Raw genomic sequence first — 19,726 nt, 5'->3', positions numbered from 1 at the left:
AAGCTCACCCAGGCAAACCTCATACTAGCTAACCTCAACAATGCCTGATCACCCCACGCACCCCACCTAACCCCAGATACCCCCATTTACACAGATAGCTCGACCGAGCAAGCGCACTATCCACCCACCTACACTAGCTCAACACGTCAACCCTCACCTGCACAATTAGCTCACTTATCACATCAAGGAGTAAGATATCATTGATTTGGACTTTACAAACCTGCACCTCCTTCCTTCATTTGTCCTCAAACATAAGCATGTTTCGATTATTTAATGAGAAAGAAGCAGAACTGGTATTTTCTGAGTTTGTGTACGTTTAAGTTGTGTTCTTTAAAGCATCATCTATCGCTTCTGGTCCTCTGCTCGAATTTACTTTGCACAAAGAGATGAGTGCACAGTAGATTCTACTAGTCCACAGCGGATACTATGGGTGTGCCAAAGCACGATACAATGAGTGAAAAGGTGGGAGAGCCATTCCGAGGGTAATATAGCCTTGCCAGCTAATGTGGTAGAATTATTATAAATGAGAAAATGCCAACAGTTTTGACTGTTTTGGAAAATTTTGGAAAGGCATTTGGCAGGCACTGCCGTAGAGGTGATAAATGACCATCGAAGGAAGTAGCAGCAAAGTGGTGTGGGTTTTGCAGGGGAGCAGTGCCAGGGTAGGAGTGAACACACTTGACACACTTTTTTGGATGCCGCTCTGGTCACATTTTTATTAAACACATATCAAGCATAATCAAACTAAAAATGCGACTTTCCCCAGAAAAAAACATCCCACAAAAACTTTTTAACACTGACAGGTGGTCCAGGCGGATCATGACTCCCACACCCAGGCAGTGGACGGTGGTGAGGCCCTGACCTTTCCCCACCATGACCTTCTCGAGGGAGGCGATACCAGGATGCAGACCCTTCATCACTGGCCCAAACTGCCCTCTGATCCTGACCCCGCAAACCCTGCCCCGCCGGGATCCCCAATGGCTGTTCAACCAATTATGATGGGGGGAATCCTCTGCCCTCCCCTTCACACTATTCCAGCTCCAGAGTCCCCCGGAAGTGGATCTCAGTGCCAACATGGTCCTCCCCCACCGGCCAAACGGGCATGGAACCTCTGGTCCGTGACCTCTGCTGCTGTGTAATCGACCTAATCAGGGCCCAAAATGTCTGCAGCAACAGTTCGGTACCTAATTGGGATAAGTGAACCCCATCTTTGTGACAAGTCTCGGACCCCTCAACAGGCCATTCTCAAGAATCCGCAGGCACCCGTGGCAAGCAGTCAGTCGGGTCAGTTCTTTGTTCAAATTCCTAGTCGAAATGTTTAACGGGCATGTGGGTCACGGTTGCCCCCAGTTCAACCTCAGAATGATTTGCGACCAGCCGAGCAAAGCCCCCTGGCAGAAGCGTCCAAACCAAGCACAATATGCATTCTTTCAGTGCCCGTCTCCCTAACTGTGCCATGGTGTTGCCCCCTACATGCAATATCACCAGATCTGGGTTTGCCAACCACCCTCTTTTTCCTTTGAGCTTCCACCACCGAGAGCACTTGGCACACCTGCAAGCCCCAGAACCAATCCAGTGCAGTGGCTTAACACAAAATGTGGGGGCCCCCCTGCGAGCCATGCTGACGGGGCCCTCCACCCCCCGAACTCGGCAACAAATCACAAGTCGCGCCTCACTCTGGGCCGGCATAGACTATCACGCTTGCGCAATACGTGCAAATGTGCTGCTGAAGGGATATGCAGCACACTGCACTAGGAGAAAGATATAAATATGTGTTTTAATTCGATATACAGCACACTTTCTGAGAAAAATTGCCTAAAAAGCCGGAGTATTTGCAATTGTTTTGTAGGGTAACACCAATCCAATAGATGCAAGTCACCAACAGTGCACATGAACATGAATGCTTTGCTATTAAAAATGCCATGCCAAAATAAAAACATGTCCAACTGACTGCACAATGTAGACCAGTGTAGACATGTACTAACGTTACAGTGAAGCATGCCAGGCCACATTTAGACATATCTAGACTGGTTGCACCAAAATGCCAATCGAAGCAATTACACTCATCAAGAAGAGAACACACATTCAAGCCTGTGCCCTCTAACAACACGGCCAAACTCTTTAAAATCTGCAAGGAACTGGTCAATCCTGTTGCAGTCTTTACTTCTCCTGTTCCCTCCCAGGCTCTCTGTATGGCTCTGTCCACTCACTCCACTGCTAAAACTCAGGACATCATGTGCTCCATCTCCTCTTCCTCTCTCGGACCCCCTTAGGCCATCTATACCTCGCTTCCTCCTTTCTCCTCTTTCTCTCTGACAAGACCTGACAAGGTTTCTAGACAAGTCTGATCTGTGAAAGTGTCATGCAAACAGGTGCTCCCATGCTCCTCCAGAACCACCAAGGACCATATTGACACCCTCGCTCCAGCCTTGACCGATTTCTGTTATCACTCTTTCGCCACTGAAATGTTCCCCTCGCCCCTTAAGCACTCCCTTATGCACACACGCCTCAAGAAGCCGCCTGACGATCCTGTCTGCCCGGCAAACTATTGCCCAATCTCCATCACCCCTTTCCTGGACAAACTGTTGGAAAAGCTGGCCATCTCCCAGCTAACTCTCCACGCAGAATCTGTTGGTTGTCTCCATGACCTTCAGTTAGGCTTCAGAGCTGCCAGAGTCACGGAAACTTCTCTCCTGAACACCTGTGAGGATCTGCTCTCTAACCTTGATTCCAGCATTCCTTCTGTCTGCATCCTCCTTGATCTTTCCTCTGCTTTCGACACAGTCAACCACGCCATCCTGATCAATCCTGATCAATCATCTCCATGAGAGCCTGGGCATCACAGATCAGGCCCTTGAGTGGCTGACCTCCTTCCTCTTGGACAGCCCCTCCCAGGTCCAACTTGGTCCCTACCTGTCCGCTCCATCTTCTCACCCTGGTTTTTCAACCTCTACTTGGCCCCTTTGGCCCACCTGATCTCTACATTCTCTTCTAACCTTCAGTGTTATGAGGATGACACTCTGCTTTCCTTCAGGCTCCCCTCACACTCCTCCCCTCTCTCGCTCATTCTTGACTGTGTATCCGCGATTCAGGATTGGTGTGCCTACAACGATCTCTGCCTTAATGTCAGTAAGATGGAGATCCTTCTCATTTGGACTCCTGCAACTGATTTCCCTCTCTCACTCTGGCCACCCCCCTTGGGCCCTCTTCCTTTGCCTACCTGTGAGGCAAACAACCTTGGTGTCATCTTTGACTCCACTCTCTTTCTCTCCTCACATCTCGAATGTCGCCAAAAGTCACACTACCAACTGCTCCTCCTCAAAGGGACTCTTCCCTTTCTCACTTTCCCCCAGAAGCTCACTGTCTCCAGAGCCCTGGTTCTCTCTAGCTTTGACTACTGCAACAGCCTCTTTCTCAGTTTGCCTTCCTCTACTCTCCACCCTCTGCAACTAATCCAGAACAGGACTGCAAGACTTCTCCTTGGTCTCAAGTCCCCCAGGGATCGTATCTCTCCAGCCCTGAAATCTCCCAACTGGCTCCCACTTGCTGCAAGGATCAAGTTCAAGACCCGTTGCATTGTCCACAAGGCTTTCTGGGCCTGGGGCCCACACTACATCCAACGCTCTCTTCCAAAATGTCTTCCTTCTCGAGCCCTTCACTCAGCTACTTACAACTCTCTGAGGGTTAGATGCTTCTCCAGGCAGAGAGTGGGGGTAGATCTCTCTCCTCTGCAGGTGCCTCCCTCTGGAATACCCTCACTGCCCCTCTCAAACTTGACCCGGACCACCTGAAGGACCGGAAGCAGCTCAAAACTTTCCTCTTCTCCTCTGCTTTCTCTCTCTCCCTCCCCTGCTGGCCTATGTTGGGTGTCCTGACCCATGTTTGGATTATTATGCTGCAACATTTGGCGCTGTGGGCTTAGAAAATCCAAGATGGCCGAAAGGCCCACATTTGCGCCAGAATCCAGGAGAACCATGCAGTTTTGCGCACACCAAAATGGTCCCCTGACCTGCCACCCACCAGTGCAAAGAAAGATGGCTCTGTTCAAAACCCGTTTTTATTAATGTCAAAAATTGCTAAGATCATGGGCCCGAAACCACCAAACAAAAATCCAACTATGTTTGAGTGTTTTACTTTACTCTACTACAGATCCAAATCAATGCCATGTCAAGCAAGGATCATATACTATCAAGTAAAATCCTTTTCTTTTGAAATGTATTAATTCAAGACAGCTGTCAAAAATAGTTGCAGTACCGGCATTGGACAGTGACCGGCGCTCTATCAATCCTGACAGGAGAGCTGTCTTGCAGAACTGCACAGTGAACAGAAGGGGGTCTTATGTAATTAAAAGTTCAAAAGACATGCCTTTCCTGAGAACTCTTAACACCCCAGAGACCCACACCAGGAGGCAGGATATCACATGGCCCTGTTGATTGAGAGGGAGGGGACTTTGCTGCAGCCTGCTGGACCCAACACAATAGACAGTTTCAATTGAATGGAGTATGCTGATTTTGGGTGTGGACTGTAAACAGAGCTCTGCCTGAAAGGAGAGACATGTGATCCCTGACTCCCCCAGTTCCTAGGGGCGGGCCAGACGGGACTGTGGATTAATATTGCAGCAAACATATGTTTAAGTTAAATGCTTCTAAAATCTTGTATTAAGCTCACAGAAATGTGCAATTTGGGGATCCTGAAAATGAAAAATGCCCTCACGATTTGAGCCCAAATTCCACTTTGTACGGTGTTCTGGGACCGAACCCCGCTATTTATTAATATTGCAGACACTGTGTTTAGGATAGAGACATTGGGCCTCATTACGACCCAGGCGGTAAGGGGTTTACGGCAGCGTAAACAGCGCCGACCCTTACCGCCTGAGTACGAGGTCCCTTAGCGCCATGGCGGATTTAACACCTGCTTTTAGCAGGTGTTAAAATCCATGGCGCTAAGGGACCATGGAGTTAATTACGCCACCGTAATTTATGGTGGCGTAATTAACGCCTTCCCCACTCCCATTATGCCCTATGGGGCAAAAATGGGAATGGGGAAGGGTAAATGGGGATTGGGGACTTACCGCCCCGCCAAGGTCGGAATGGGGCGGTAAGTCCGCCAACCACCATGGCGTAAACGTAGTTTACGCCATGGTGGTAAAGTCACGGCCCAGGCGGTAACTTACCGCCTGGGTCGTAATGAGGCCCATAGTAATTTCCAGTAATATGCTCAGGGAAGGGGTGCAGGTCTGTGTAAATTTTGAGGAAAAACCAATATGGCGAAAGTCACTAAAAAGCACAAAATGTTGCCATTTGTGAACCCAGCCGCTGAGGGGGATCAGAGTTGGGCGAGAGTGTAGCTTAAATTAATCTGTGAAATGTGTATGTAATTTCAACGATGTGTGTATCTGGGAAACCTGTTAGTTATGAAAAATTCATTTTCTAAGTAAAAGCAAGGGGGTGTTTCTTCAATAGACTGTAAGACTCTGACTCACTCTGACACACTATCCCTTCTCAAATCAGGTCACAGAGAATCCTTGACCTATCAAATCATGAGAGGGTTGGGCATGCAGAATGAGCCGGCCCACCCACTTTCAAACCACATAAAAAGAGACTGCTTGGACAGGCAAGACATTCACTTTCCAGTTTCTTGCGGAGCATTTTGACGGACGACTTCACATCCAGATTCCAGACTTTACATCCAGAGATCCAGAAGATAGACTACAGAACTTAAAGCAAAGGCCTAACCCACAAGCTGAGAACTCTTCTGAGCAGGCCTTCAGAATCCAGCAATCCAACCAAACTATTCTACAGTCGGGCGAGCTGTTGGATTCTTTGCCAAGAAGTTTTGCCAGAACCGGTAGCAGACCCAGAAATAAGTGCCGACAGCAGTAAAACAGACCAGACCAGAACCAGAGAGACCAGAACCAGAGACCCACAGACCAGACTGCTGTGAAGTGCAGAGCAGAGCTGACCCAGAGAGCTGTGACTTCAGAACCACCCACCCAGAGTCCAGTCCAACCTGCTGACCAGACCCTGACGGCCTATTTCAAATTCATAGTGTGAGTACTCAGCCAGAGCTGTGCAAAACCAATCTGTTAGTTTAATCTAATTCAAACTATTTTAACCTATCAGAACTGCATCATAGAATTGTGTGTCCCTTTCCCGATTTTAAACCTGTAAAACTGTCATCTGTCATTTTGAATCATTATTTCATTTCTGAAAAACTACCTTCATAGAATCGACCGTATCGTTTGAACCGCGTGTCCTAGGAACGAAATGTAACTTTCATCGTAAAGCCAAGATTCTCAGCTTTCCAACAAGCCCTAAACCAAACTCCTTATTGTTCCTCCGTAATCGCGATCGACGCACTAGGAAAAGAGTGCCGCAAATTGACAGTTTGCTCCATTTCATCCACGTGTAAAAATATCTGTCTTTTGCTTCCAGTACTGTATCCCGTTTTCAACCTGATAACCATCCCTGAATCATTGGTAGGGCTGACCTGAACTGATTTAAAGTATCTCTCACTCACCCTGAACCTCTAGAGGGAATTAAAAGCATTTTCAGCATATTTTTCACTTCATTGCCACCACATTTAAAAGGATCTTGCCTGCTTTAAAATCATACCTGTTTTCCTCTAAGCTCGCTGGAGGGAACTGGAAATTTGTATTGCATTTTGTATTCCTGAGAATTGTGTGCTCTCCTTCCATCTCCTTATCTTGCATAGGGGGGGAGGGAATTGTCAAAGAAAAAGTGATCATATTATCTTTTGTTGAAATCATATCAAGTTTATTTCTGTGCTGCAATTTTACCTCATTGCTTTCCTTGAAACCATAAAAGTATTTTCTGCTACCTTATCCTTCCTATACTAACTCCTCATTGATTGTAAAGAAGTGTGCTAGTGTCAGATTATCTATTGTCGATCAACATTATATTCCTATGCCTAAGTGTGATATCAAATATTAATTTATTTATAAAAGTGTAATATATATATATTGTTTAATTTTTCCAATACATCTTTTAAATTGTAAAACACACCTACTTCTTGGCTCAGTGAGATCAGGGGGATTCATAGAGAGGGGCGTTATATAAGGGTTTATCATCCAGGGTATAACTTGTCATAAAAATATATAAATAAGGGCTTCCCTTGGGCGTCCCAGACGAGGCACTGATTTAGTGGGATTGCTTGTTTGGAGTCACTTGACACCTACCTGACCTACCTGTTTGCTGTACTGACTGGTTGCTTGTTACCCTCAGAGTCTCACTGAGTCCAGACTCCCTCCATCTTCCCTCCCTCATCTTGTAACGCCTATAAACACTTGTGTACAGGCGCGTTATAAATGACTTATATCATGTAATTTGATCATAGATGCCCAGATAAATATACAATGCTGCAGTAAGAAATGGCTAGACTGGCAGCACCCAAATTCCCTGCCTGTCCATGAACAGGAAATCATCCAAGTAGTGGAGCATTTGTGCTCCCTTTTACTCCCTGTTTGTTTCCCATTCTAAGAATGTGCTGAAGGTCTCAAAATAATAGCAAGATATAGAGCACCCCATCGGCATACACTTGTCAAAGTAAAATTGCACTCCCACCTGAAAACCGAACAAATCGTAATCATCTTAGTGCACAGTGAGTAATCAAAAAGTAGATTCAATTTCATATTTTGCCAACAGTGTACCTCCACCGACCGCCCCAATAGTACCAGTGCCCCGTCCAAATAAGCATATCTCACAGAACACAATTCATCATCAATCACATCATTCACGTAAGCCCCCCTTGGGAACGATAAATTGTGGATCAATCTGAACTTCCCCGGCTTTTTTTTCGGAAAAATGCCCAATGGGGAGAACACACATTCTGTAGGGGAGGGGACGGGAAAGATCTTGCCACTCTAACAACTTCAACTCTTGTTCCACCTTGTTCTGCAATATTCCCGATTGGCTTCTGGCTGGCATCCTATTCTCTGGGACAAGTAGGGTCATGCAACCCCGTATTGGAATGCATAAACCCTGTAAAAACCCCTCTACCAACAATTTAGCATCCCCATCCTGATGGTACCCATTTGCCCATGTCCGCAATACATCTACCCACGCGGGCAAGAGCAGGCCCATCGGGGGCTCCTCGAGGGTCTTGCCCCTATTTATGCTCTTTGCTGTGCTTGGCACACTTGACTTCCCAGTGTCCCAACATCCTGTAAAAAGTGCAGACAGGTCTTGTTCACACCCTTTTATTAAACGTCCAGCAAGCACCCTTCTTGTCTCCTAGACCTGGGCTGTTCTGAAAGGACAGCGCCGGTCTCCCATTTCCCAGCCCCTTGCTTGACGTCAAGCAAGGGACTGGGCCACTTTGCTCCTACCCCACAAGTCAATGGCCCTAGTACCCCAGTCCATCTGTGCATTCCCTGCCTTAGCAGGGAATGCACAGATGTACATCTCAACATACACCAGCCATGCCCCAAACACACATCCTTGGAACATGGGCAACACAAGTGATTATAAGATAGTAATTTCTGGAGAAGCTCTGGAAACTCTTCAAGCAATATGGCAGACAATATTGCAAAAACTGTAGCCCAAATGGCCAAAGATTTTTCTATAAATAACTTTCTGCCCTTTTCGTCCCCCTTCTGATCCTTACACTTGTCCATCCTCCTGTAATCTAGCAGGGAAGAAATGTCAATGTACTTGTCCTTCCAAATGTTTGGTTTGTGTTCTTTGATACTTGCCACATGAGCTCACTCCTAGCAGTAGTTGTAGGAGCATCAGACTTAGGGAAACTATGATTCATAAGAAACCACCCTCCCTCCAGGGATTCTGCAATACCTCTCCACTCACTCTCTGGGTTATAGCGCCCAGCACACTTTGTTACAAGTCTCGGGGATGTAGCAAGCTTCTCTGCTTTTCAGTCTGATATATTGCTCCAAGCACACTTCTTGACTTACCATCAAAGGATGCAGGTGCATGTACTAGATGGTCGTGTAAAACATTCTGGTTTGATGATCTGTGTATTGGCAATGCTGTCGTGTAGATGACTGTAAATAGACTTGCTTCATACAGTTACGCAAGACAAATAATTAGGAAATGAAACATTCTGCTTTGAGACTCCATTTGTGATTTAAGGTGACTCCAGAAATAATGATTAGGTTTAGTGAAGACGAAGGGTGATTAAAAGTGTGTGTTGTATTGACAACGCCCCACATGCTGTACGGGGATTCACACATAGTAGGCACTACCCCCCATGCACCCATCCCCCATGCACCCAATGATAATGCACCATATTCGTATGCTCTCCCTTATTTACACTTTGACGTACTTTTATCTAAATGAAAAAACATTCAAAAATGGCCGCCAGGGAAACTGAAACGCTATAGCTAAAAAACAGCAATAATGGTGAACACTGCCCTTTACACACATAGCTTAACATAACCTAACACATATAAAACTCATAAATGAATACTGAAGTGAAATACCTAGGAGGATGGGTAAAGGTAGGAGGAATGTGCCTGCAATGCAAGGACTGTCCGGAATGTTCGCAATGCCTTCCCCCTTGCAGGCGGTTATCTCGTGGGAGCTCTGAGGATTTCCAGAATGCACTTGCTCATGATTGACTTGGTAATAAAAAGATGAATGACTTCTCGAAGGAAATCCATCTGCATCCACTGATATTCAAATATTTTTAGGATGCACCTTTTGTTGGCTCCTGCTGGTGGCTTTCGTCTCTGTGTTTTGTGCTCAAATCCTCATCTTTGAAGTTGCAAATACACGATCCTGCCACAGCCCGGATTAGTGGGTGTTGCAAGGGAGGGGGAGTTAATGATACAATGATTTACCGGTAATCTGTATTGCTCCTAGTTCTACTCTTCCTCATCACAGTAATCACCTATGAGGCTCCGGCTGCCATACAGGAACTTTTTTTCCCCTTTGGAGGTTTAACCCTCCCACTTACCCAGAGGCCTAGACAGGGTAGGGCCTGAGTAGGCAATGTCCAGCCAAAATATCTAAATGCCCACTCAGCAGCGCTGTGTGGGTATTTACAGATGTTAATGTCCCTTCGGTGGGCCCAACAATGTTAGCTTCAGTCCCCACTTGTAAGGCAATCGTGGCTATGCCTCTGCACTTACCCACAATCCCCAGTTCATAAACAGCTCAGATAGAACATGGGAGTGTCCACACTACGGACGAGCGCAGAGTCGCCGGCAGTACTGTGATGAGGAAGAGTAGGACTAGGAGCAATGAAGATTACTGGTAAGTAATCGCAACATTACCTCTACCTCCTCTACCTCATCCCAGTGCTCACCTATGAGGAATACCCAAGCCAAAACAGGTGGAAGGTCCCAAGGGAGCAAACGAAGCAACACCCAAGAGATAGGCATTGGAGCACCACCAGGGAACCCCCACCCCAGGGAAAACCACCAGGGGACTTCGACAAGGAGCCAGAAAACAGCGATAAAGACCAGACAACTGCACAGAAAGCCAAATGAAAGCACAGAGAAAACTGAAAATACCCGAAGGCCACCACACCCCTGGCCGTTGGACCCCAGCACAGCCGAGGAACTAGCTAGGGAAGCTGCAGAGGGAACAGCCCGAGCCAGAGAAGTCCGGAATCTGAGACAAGGAATGGGGGAAGGCACAGTAGGCAAAAATCGAGGACCAAAACGAGACGCAGGTGAGAGAGCCAGGATGACCTACCAGAAGGCTGGACCTTCACAGACCCCCGAACTCAGCAGGCCGACAACACCAGCATGCAGGGACCAGGACACCCCTCGCCAGGCCATAACGGCACCCCGGCCTTCACGTGCCCAGAGGAACCAACCCCAGGAACAACCGGAGACAGGAGGCCCAGGGGATATTGGGTCCAGCTGCAGAGTTTTTCAAGTAAAGCTGCAGGAAGGCGGATGGTGGGCAGTGCATAGCTATGTGGGGGAGAGATCCGTTTTTTTTGTGGACTATTGTTATTTTATTAATTGTACAAAATCGAATCGAGGCACTGTGGGCGAACGAGGGGAACACAGGATGTTGTTACCAGGACATAGTTGTGCCTGTTACAAAAAGAAGAGTGGAACTAAAATGATGTGCGCAGTGTGTCGCCAGTGGGTAGGACATTTGTGAAATCTTACTAAGCACTGTTGAGCAGGGAAGTGGGGACTCGTGGTGTGATTTCCAAACAGGTGCCCAGGGTTTGTACGTACGGATGGATTCCAGTTTATAACAAAAAATCTATTTGAGCGGGCACCATGGATCCTGTAAAGTTAGCAGCATTAATTGGACTGATACTGGGGAATAAGGGACATCATTTGGGGGTTGGCAGCAAATGTCAGGGCAGTTCATACCGAGTACTGTAGTAACAGGAAGGGTATGGGGCTAGGTCTAGCTGGCTGGGAATGGGTATGAACAGCCTGCAGTACTCAGTGACAACACAGCATGAACGCAAATCTCATCAATGTTTCTTGTCTGCTTTGCATGTCCAGGGAGCCGCTGGGCCTGTGATGAGAGGGGCGTTGCCCAGTGGCTTCTGCCACCAATCCTGCCTGGGCACCGTGTCACCTGACCCAGATCTGCCAGACCTGCATCACATGTAACCTGCAGATAGACGCAAGGTGAGTATTAATTTACATGATGTTGCCCTCCGCCTTTTGAAGTAAACCGTATGTTGGTTCTTCAAGTAAAATAAATATATATGTGAAGAATAGCTCAGGGGCAACACACTTGCTTTGGGAACAAGAGGATGCAGTGCAACATGGGTGTTTAGAAGCTGCAGGTGGCTGGCATTAAGCAGACATATAAAGGACCAAAGCAAATAATGAAATGGGCCTTTTCTAGGGATGAAGTCATGGAGATGCTGCTGTTTACGTTTTAAAATTTAAAAAACCTACAATTACTGTGACTTGCAACACATCCTTCCCCTCTACCTCCCATCTAACAAAGAAAACAGCAGGTTATTTACCAAATAAGCAAAGCAGGAAGTAGATGGCTGGAAGGTTTCAAATCATTCATAACCACTGTCCCAGCCCTGGGTGTGAGGTGTGTGCTTGAGGCACAATGTTATGCAAGGTGGTATTGGAGACTTAAGATGTTGTACTAGTGACTTACAGATGTTGGTAGAGAGTGTCTGAGACGTAATGTGTTGTAAGAGAGAGTTGAAATGCATTGAATGGAGACATAAGATGTTTAAGGAGAGTAATTGAGACACACTGTTGGGGTGTTAAAGGAGGGTAATGGAGACTTAAGTTGCTAGCTTGCTTGAGGTTGATGGTGTTGGAGAATGCTGGAGACTTAAGTTGCTGGAGGGTGGCACTGTGTAAACATGAAGGTGTAAGGTGTCGGAGGGAGGAGTTGGTGCCAGACATTTAAAGCTGTTGACGAAGGCCCCTTAGTGACTTGCAGTGGATGGTGGGGTGCACATGGTGAAAATGGCAGAGGGATATTCAGGCTCTGGGTGACTGGTGGGAGTGGGTTGCTGTGCAATGGTTCAAAGAGCACCAGTGAAAAGGAACTCCCTACGCGTATGGTCCAAGTGTAAAAGCATGAAGTGGTACAGCCTCTGATTGTCTTCTGGTTAGATTTGTTGGTCTGTTGGTGTTTCCAGTTTGTGGTCAGATACTAGGCAGGCACTGGATGTCTGTGCTTTGGGGTCTAGGCCTCATCGAGATGCTCTATCTGTTTACAATTTAGCCCGAGTGATGTTGTTGGATGTCTGCTTACATTCACAGTGATTTGGGGATATGGGCCTATACACACTGATATTAATGCTACATATGGTGATCCATTCTTGTATGAAATGTTTATCATATTGCAGTGATATCGTAACCATATTTTTCTTGACAGAACTTCCTGTTCTGTCAAGGGGTGAAAGGTTGTGTGCCATCACTTCTTGTGATGTCATTTGGGGATGGGTCAAATGACCTGGCATGTGTCTTTTGGCCAGATTATAATAACATTTTCATGGTCTGCAAAGTCTTGGTCTTTTTTCAATAATATATTTTTCACCCTTGTTAGACTGATCTTGACAAAGGCAGCTGATATAAGATGGCTTTTTACGTCTAAGAACAAATACATATAAGACCAGGCAAATGTGTTTCGTCCGGCATATTGATAATGTAAAGGATCCCTTATGTAGGTTCTGTGCCATTCTTCCAGAAACGACAAAACACTTATTGATCGAATGTCAATTTGCTCCTCTCACTGACAGCATGGACGAATTGTGGTTACGAATCTTAGGTGGGAATTCAGTGCATCTGACTTGTGCTGTCATAAATTTTCTAGGGAAAGCACTAAATTGAAAGTCTACTAAAACCTTGAGAAATGGCACTTCATAAGATGTGGAATATTGAAGAGACTAATCAGAAATGTTGATGTAAGAAAATTGTAATAAAAGTTTGTAAGAAACTAGAAATTACAAATAAAAAAAAAAAAAAAAAGATATAAGATTTATCTAACCTTTCTGTTACAATTGAGTTTTCTCACAACAGAATAATGGCCAAGTATACACTTTTCTCCCTTTTATTTTTCATTGACCTGTACTAATTTGGTTTGCGGACATTGTCTTCTGTATATGTTGATTGTGATTTATATGTTCAAATCCATTGTATCATGTTCTGTACAGTATAGACCACAATTTTCTGTATATTGTCATATCTATATGTTTTGGTCCACCTTTTCCTTGAATACAGACGTGATGTATATGTCTTGTTAGTTATTGGTACTCTCGATTTTGAATTTGATTTTGTGCAATTGAATTACTTCTACTTTATGTAAAACCTATTGTTCTACAAAATAAACAAGGTATAATTTGTATATGTTTGTGCATTTCGTATCAGATTTATTTTGATATAGTTCACTACAGTCACCCGTCATATTGATTGTGTGGTCCAACAAATTAGATCTTTAATTGGTTCATTGGGGACAACCCCTCTTTTGTCAGATCTTTATTTCTCATTTGTCCCCTTTATTCCTTTGAGTTTTCCCTTATGTACTGTCATTTCCTGTGATGTCATCAGAAGCCAAGGGCCATGTGATGTTACTTCTGTTACCCCAGGCATTTTGCTGAAACAATGTCCCTGAATCATAGTTTCCCTAAGTCTGATAATCCTAGAAGTACTGCAAGGAGTGAGCTTGGCATTATTACCCTTGATGGTAAGTCAAGAAGTGTGCTTGGATTTATATATCAGACTGAGAAGCAGAGAAGCCTGCTATGCACTACATCCCTGAGACTTGTAAGGAAGTGTGCTAAAGCGCTATAACCCTGAGAGTGAGTGTAGAGGTATTGGGTACAGAATCTCTGGAGGGTGGTTTCTTGTGAATCGCAGTTTCTCTAAGTCTGATGAACCTGGAAAGTACTGCAAGGAGTGAGCTGGTCGCTATTTTCCTTGATGGTAAGTAAAGAAGTGTGCTTGGAGTTATATATCTGACTGAGAAGCAGAGAAGCCTGCTATGCACTTCATTACTGAGACTTGTAAGGAAGTGTGCTAAAGAGCTATAACCCTGAGAGTGAGTGTAGAGGTATTGGGTACAGAATCTCTGGATGGTGGTTACTAGTGAATCACAGTTTCTGTAAGTCTGATGAGCCTGAAAGTACTGCAAGGAGTGAGCTTGGTGCTATTTTCCTTAATGGTAAGTAAAGAAGTGTGCTTGGAGCTATTTATTAGACTGAGAAACAGAGAAGCATTCTATTTATTTATTTATTGGATATTTGTAAGGCGCCTGCACAACAAATGGTGTTTCAAGGCACCACAAGACAAAAAAAGGGAGGGGGAACAAGGGCGAAAGATAACAAAATGGTCCTACTAGGCCTTGTGACATTCGGATCGTGCAAGCGCAGTACCACGAAGTGCGAGGGAGAGGGGGAAGAAAGGGAAGTGTTAGTCACACAAATGCAAAGTACTACGGTGGGAAGGGAAGTGCAGGTTAGAGAGAGAGAGTGCACGTGGACGGGGGGTGCAGGAGGGGGAGGGAAGAGGGTAGGGTGCTAGGCGCGTACTGAGGGGAAGCCAGGAGAGCAAGTGCCAGGGAAATTCACCGGTGCAGGTCCTAATGCTAAGAGTGAGGTGGGGGTGGACTGGGCAGGGGGGCCTGGTGCTCTGTAGAATTCAGAGGGAACCAGGCACCCAGTCACTGTGGCAGACAGGGATGTTAACAGGGGAGAGGGAGAGGGAAGGAAGCAGAGAAGAGGAGGGTCTTGAGGAGGTTCTGGAACTGAAGGAGATCCGGCTCAAGCTTGAGAGGGGCAGGGAGAACATTCTAGAGCGAGGCTCCTGGGGAGGAGGGGGATATAGACCCCCCACCAGAAACCCCCTCTCTGCTTACATAAACATCTGATCTGCAGAGAGTTGAGCTAGAAAACTGAAGGGCTCTATCAGGGAGGTATTTAGGGAGAGGGCATGACATATCAACTTCCAGGGCACCAGTGGTCCAGGGATGAATATTGGTTTTTAAACCATCAAACAACCCCACACCTCTAGTACACTAGAAGGGTCCCAAAAAGATTGAAACAAGTAAATTATAAGCTTCCTTGTCCAATTTTGGTAACATGGACGGAATGGCAGGCTTATCTCCGCAAGGTCGTGGATCGTTGGTTAGTTGCAACACAGCGAAAATACAATTATTACTCAATGATAAAAGGGACTGTGCAGTCAAGGTTGTATAGAAAGATCTACTTCATTATTATTACAACAGACAGTTGTAGCACACTACAAAATACCACCCACCCTATAAAGGTGCACAGATGACAAACAGTTTCACGAAGAAAGGGAAGCACTCTGGATACTGACAGGGGGGTAGTCGGTAAAGCAACCAGTCTTAACTGTCAAGGTTTTTTGGTTTCAGCACCAAGTGAGTAAAGGTTCGTAAATATCACTAGGGAGCACCAAGGGAGTAAGGGTTCGTAAATATCACTAGGGGCCTTCAGAGAAGGACGTGAGGGACAGATCCGCAATGCATATGGTGCTTGAGATGTTCTTGATGCTCGACAGCATTGAGTCAGTTCCAGAACGCTTTGCAGCTCCTTCCACAGAGTTCAAGATGGAGGAATACTGCGGGTATCAGACGGCAGGCAGTTCGGAGAGCGAGGCTGGATGTCCTGCTGCAGGCTGGCCTACACAGTGGCTTGGGATCAAGAATCGCTGTCTCTGTACTGGCTGGCGGATCTAGAACGCTGGTTGAGGCGTCTCGGATGGCTTTATTGACTGCAGTGTGACAACAGTCAGTGGTGCAGCCGGTCGCTGTTCAAGGCCTCGACTGCCTCATAAATGTCTGTAAAAGATGGAAGTTGATTGATGCTTGTGTGGCACTCCTCCTAGCTTCTTAGCAGGGCGTGTGGCATCCTTTCAAGGCTGAGGAGAGTGTTTGCAGGCAACAGCCTTGTCCTTTGTTCAGATACAGTTTGTTCCTTCCCACCTAGGAAGTTTGATGGCAGACGCTAGCAGGGCATGCTGTGTGCTTGCTGGGTACCGGTTCAGGAGCTGCTGGACGGGACCTTTGAGGCTGGTATCTCCCTCTGTTCCCTGGGAGATGTTTAGGGGATGGACCTTGCTTACGTCTTGGAAATCCTGGCCTTCCTTCACTGGCAGAAGATTTAAGGTAGACTGCACCTTCACCCAGGGTCCAAATGAGTCCTTCCTCTTACTCCTTTCAAAGTCGGCAGATGATCTGCTAAGTGAGGGGTTCAGTCCTCTTTTAAAGCCGAATGTGCACCAGTGATTTGTGATCTTAATGAACGAATCCTGAGTGCCCACCAACAAGCTTATGTTATGCGTGAGGTCAGAACCACAGTGCTCTGCAACAGGGGTGACGACATACGCTCCTAAGTCCCACCCATCTTCCTGTCTTTCGTAGATCAAAGTGTCTCTTTGGTTAACTGAGCACTCTGTGGCTCTTCATCAAAGCGCAGGTCTCCCTTGAAGTTTGTGATGAGGGCAGACTTCCTTTCTCCCTTAAATCACATAATTCTCCCTCTAAAAGGGGTCCACTCTGCAGGGGTTGCCTACGGTACTAGTGGACCCAGACATGCCATTCACTGTTCATGCAAAGGGGTGGGAACTAGATTCAAGTTGACACATTGCATATCAAAGCGGTGTTAGCTCTGCCTTCCTGTTGTCTGTCCTACAACCAAGCCCCTTCACGGGCTTGCCTTAATTATTTCTCACTAGTATGCACTGCCACCAGCCGAACTAGACAATAGGGAGTCAGATCCATGGGGCCTTTGATATTTTAATTAGGCTGCCCATGGCCATGCCTACCCCCTTCTTGAGATGCTTTGATGTACCGGGGGCTTTCACATTCCAGCTGAACATGACAGGGGAGGACGGTGCCTGTAGGCTGTGTCCTCCCGGAGTACACGTGACTATGCGTTTCGTATGGTGAGCAGGGAAAATGTGTTTGGAATGGCTTCACACATTTTCAGAGGTTGATCTCTCATCATTCATTATTATTGCCAAAAAATCAAAAAAGCCCAGACGACCACACACTCCCTGTGCGGATGGTCAAATTACTCACAGAGGGAGTTGGATGTAGCGGGGACCCAGACCCGAGAAAGAATTGTGGATGGTGCAGAGGGTCTTGAATTTGATCCTAGCAGCAACTGGGAGCCAGTGGAGAGATTTAAGGTCTGTAGAGATGCAGTCCCTGGGCTTGAGGCTCAAAGATGACCCCAAGGCTACGTACTACATCCCTGAGACGTGTAAGGAAGTGTGCTTGGTGCTATAACCCTGAGAGTGAGTAGCGAGGTATCGGGTGCAGAATACCTGGGAGGAGGGTAGTTTCTTGTGAATCATAGTTTCCCTAAGTCTGATGAGCTTAGAAGTACTGGAAGGATTAAGCTTGGCACTATTTCCCTTGATGGTAAATCAAGAAGTGTGCTTGGAGCAATATATGAGACTGAGAAGCAGAGAAGCCTGCTACGCACTACATCCCCGAGACTTGTAAGGAAGTGCGCTAATGTGCTATAACCCTGAGAGTGAATGTAGAGGTATTGGGTGCAGAATCCCTGGAGGGAGGGTGGTTTCTTTGGAATCATAGTTTCCCTAAGTCTGATGATCCTAGAAGTACTGCAAGGAGAGAGCTTAGCGCTATTTCCCCAGGAAATGAAATCGAGTCTAGTGGTATCCTGGAACTAAGGCACAAATGGTATTGTTGGGTCCTAACATATTATCTAGTTCCTTTTACCTTAGAATCATAGCATTGAGACATGTGACAAGTAGGTTGATTTGGGGGATACTGCAGTGTACCATTCACCAAAGGATTTACTCAAAGTGGGAGAGTAACAAGAAGTTGTGAAACGGTAAATATAAAGTGCCTACTTTGTGATTACTGTTGGCCTAAGCCTTGTGCTCTACGAGGAAAGATGCGTTGCAAAGTTCCGAGTTTGGATCGACTTCACCACCATTTTAAGATTCATCCGCCATTTTGATTTCTGTTAGTTCGATTCTCTGTTCTAAAATGGTGGACTGTGTTTTCAACTTGCAACCAAGCCTTCCAACCTTTAAGTTCTGTTAATGTTTAGGTTGTCCGAGAGCCGAGAGTTTAGACTAGGTAAAGAGACCTTGTGCTCCATATGAACTGTCATCCGAGTACTATCTGCGCACATAAGACTCATCCCTGTATAAACGATTGGAACAATGTAAAGTAAACCTCAAGCGTAGACACAGGCCGAACTGCATTGTGTCAGAATATAGGTTAAGGTTTACCACAGGATCCGAGAACATACACCACCATTGTATCTTCATGGAAATGCAAACTTATGTAATCCTTTTGCATATTATTGTATAAGCTGTATGTGAAGTAGGCACGAACTCTAGACCAAGAATTATTAACATGAGGAAAGGCTGGACAATATTATTCGAAAATGTATATAAGCACTAATGTTTAGATGTCCTGCACTCTCTCACCTCCCATTGTCAAGATGGTATGCGTTGCGGGGTGTTGAGAGCCAGATAGCTATCTTTGTTTCTTTGTAAACAGTGCAGAATAAAAGATCTGTGAATCTTTTTAGCCTGTGATTGGTGTATGTCATTTGTGGTACTCAGCCTGGTTATTTCTTTGCTCTTAAAGATGGCGCCCGAATAGGGACCCTCAAGATTGATGTCACCTCGTTGAAGAGTTGACGCAGCTATCGGACCGGGATCGGACGGTGAGAAAGGGGGCCCCTTCTTGGATGAGACGCGACACCTCAACAGTACTGCACAACCCGATCCCCGGACCGTGAGCACGCGGTCTGAGATGGCATCTTGACGAGGGTACATATATCTAGGCGAGCAGTTTTGCCAAAATCACCAACCACGAGGGTCCTTTGCTGTCCCTAGTAATCCGATCAGACCTCCCTTAGTCCTTTGCATCAGGTGAGTTTTGCCCCGATTCTTAAGTATCCTGATATTTGATTTGGAGCATTGTTCTCGCGAGTACAATAATTGACCCTGGTAACACCAGTAATCTGACATGTCTGGGAAATTGTCTGCCTGTTTCAGGGCGTTATTCCACAGAGACAGACAATCTTTGGAATTTGGCCGTCCGGCACCACAGGAGGGGTCGCCGGCATGACTATGTACTGTAAGTACTGCATTGGTAGTATAGTGTTTAACGATATTTGGCACAGACAAACTTGACATGCTTCCGAACTTCAGTGGCCAATCAATGGTAGCTTTGAGATTTCTTGAATCTTTTAGAATATTTAGAATCTATATTGTTAAAGAAGAAAGCTAGACCTGCAGCATTTGATATATTACAAAATTGGAAAAAAGAAGCTATGC

The sequence above is a fragment of the Ambystoma mexicanum genome, chromosome 3q (genome assembly GCF_040938575.1).
Source record: "Ambystoma mexicanum isolate Mex_15411 chromosome 3q, UKY_AmexF1_1, whole genome shotgun sequence".
Classification (NCBI taxonomy): domain Eukaryota; kingdom Metazoa; phylum Chordata; class Amphibia; order Caudata; family Ambystomatidae; genus Ambystoma; species Ambystoma mexicanum.
The sequence above is the reverse complement of the archived record's forward strand: the minus strand, read 5'-3'. Positions refer to the sequence as shown.